General features: G+C 49.3%; 1 non-coding gene across 1 annotated transcript; it reads right to left on the bottom strand.

Annotated features, from left to right (window-relative positions):
- Positions 1 to 269: 269 nt before the first annotated feature.
- On the bottom strand, positions 270 to 342 carry trnav-uac (transfer RNA valine (anticodon UAC)). The gene has a single exon. It is a non-coding gene; the product is annotated as a tRNA-Val (tRNA).
- Positions 343 to 2,462: the final 2,120 nt, after the last annotated feature.

Raw genomic sequence — 2,462 nt, 5'->3', positions numbered from 1 at the left:
GTGGTTTCTCGCCCTTTGATGGGCTGCAGTGTACCGGATATCACGTTGGCCTCACACGCGAAAGGTCCCCGGTGGATCCGTTTTCTCTCACTCAAAGTTATCTATTTTTTGGTTAAATAAAGAGCAATTCAGGAATAAGGGAGCCCTTTTGCCAGGAGAATAAATAGCAAATAAAACAGCAAATTCTGCAAATCTCAGCAAATCAGGCAGCATTTGCCAGGAGACGAAACTCGCCTCCGATTGTTCCCATTTGGCAAGTTTAAACAAAATGTTTCTGCCTGGGATCGAACCAGGGACTTTTTGCGTGTAAAGCAAACATGATAACCACTACACTACAGAAACCACTGGTACAATAGCCCCAACAGAGGGGAGCTGACCAGTGAGCTCCCTCTGTGCTGATCGGGAATGAGGAGGCTCACCTGAAACAACTTCAGTTCCACACTGCAAGTTCTCAATCCTTCTCCTGCACTGCCCTTTACAGAAATGTCACGGATCACCCAGCCACCGTGATCACTTCCACATCCTCACAGTGCGGCCACAGAGGCTCCTACCGTCTCCCCGCGATCAGTGAACTCACCCAGTTTGTAAAATTAAACCCGGAACACGTGCCCGGCAAAGGGCAGGAGAAGCCAGATAGTCTGTAAGCTCGGTCTATCGCAGAAAGTATTGGTATTCATGGTGCTTACAGCAATTATTAATCGTCTCACAGACCTCAATTATTTTTATGCGATGAATTGATCGAGTATCGTTACCACGTCAGTGCGGCAGATCTTAACCCCTCGACCACCAGGGAACAGTTATGATAGATGTTGATATATTTATATATATTTATATAAGAACCTGAATATCAACGGCTAGCTACCTTGACCTCATGGCGAACAGCAGTGCATCTAACTTTGAGTGAAGTAAATTGTTCCACAATGAAACCCATTTCATCTTTTGTTCCCTTTTAAACGCTAGAAACTGAGACAGGGGGAATAAATAGAGAAATAAAAGCACAGGGATAGAGACAAGAGGAAGAGAGAAGGGGAAAGATACTGCCCCCACCCAGATCTAATGCAGAAACCCCTCTGCTGCGCTCGGGTTGGCCACCCGCAGCCTGGATACACTTACGTGAGAACACCAGCGGCAGGTCGGGGCCATAAAAGGAACAGTGAGCGGCCCTGGGAGCAGCTTGGAGTTCCCGGGAGACGACTCCAGGGAGCAGCGCGAGCTGGTGCAGGAGGGCGGCGGCAGCGAAGTGTGATGTCATCAAGGTCCAGGTCAGTGATTGGAGCGTGGGCAGATACAGCAGGAGCGGCGAGATCGGGGCGAAGGAGCGGCGAGAGGCTGTGGAGGGATGTGATCGGGGCCCAGGGGAGGCATGAGTTCAGGGCCAGGGACTCAGGGGCAGCACGGGCCAGCCCACACTGCGATATGTGTGCACACTGGGTCCGTGCAGCAGAGCTGGTCTCCAGTCGTCTTGTTTAACCCTTGCCACTGGACGAATACCTCGCTCTGTCAAGCCCGTGTGATGGCTGGGGTGCAACGGCCATCACACGTTAAAAAAATCCACGCACAGGCATCTTCCACCCTTCAACATACATTTCAGGACCTGGAATATTGAAACACCTGTGAACTCATCCTTTTTTGGCGAGGAAGCAAGTCATCCTCGCTTCGAGGGACTGCCTATGATGATGATGAACTGGATTTGCTGCAGTCTGCGGGCAGCAGGTGACGAAAGCGGGCGTGAGAGGGTGAGTGACAGGTGGGCACTGCTTCTGATGCTGTCTGACCCACGCTGGGAGCAGCCGGGGATTTTAAAGCCCTTTCATTGCACCAATGCAGGGTAAATGAAACTGTGTTTCAGGAAACTTCTTGTTTCCAAACATGGAAAATTTCCACTGTAGACCTTGTGGTGCAACGGTAGTGTGTCTGACTCCCGATCAGAAGGCTGTGTATTCAAATCATGTCGGGATCATTGTTCTTCAAAAGTTGCAAACTTCTTTGCTGTTTGGCTATAACCTGACACTTGCTCCAATGTTTGTCTCACTGTTTCCCCGGTGTCAGGCACAGATATGCCAGATGCCTTCATTTACTTCAAGTAACAAGACACAAAAGTTCAAAATTTAAATGAACTTACAGTCTGGATGGCCGAGCCGTCGAAGTTGCTGCGTTCAGTTTGCAGTCTGCTCTTAAAGCGCGGTTTCAAATCCCTTTTCTTATTTTTAGTCATTAAGCAAAACTGATTTTATTGGCACCACGACCAGCTCCTTAAAAGTGGCATTCTGCAGTTCACCTGCTCGCTTCATATTTCCGTCTGACCGGGTGCTGAAAGTGGAGATGTTTCCGCAGTGCAGCGGTTAACACGTTCGCCTCACACGTGAAAGCTCACCGGGTGGGAATATTTTCTGGAACTTTCTCCTCATGCATGCTCAGGGCGAGATTGTTCTCCTGTGAAAGGTCATATGATCATAAACATG

Source organism: Pristiophorus japonicus, unplaced genomic scaffold (genome assembly GCF_044704955.1).
Source record: "Pristiophorus japonicus isolate sPriJap1 unplaced genomic scaffold, sPriJap1.hap1 HAP1_SCAFFOLD_42, whole genome shotgun sequence".
NCBI classification, from domain to species: Eukaryota; Metazoa; Chordata; class Chondrichthyes; family Pristiophoridae; genus Pristiophorus; species Pristiophorus japonicus.
The sequence above is the reverse complement of the archived record's forward strand: the minus strand, read 5'-3'. Positions and strand labels throughout refer to the sequence as shown.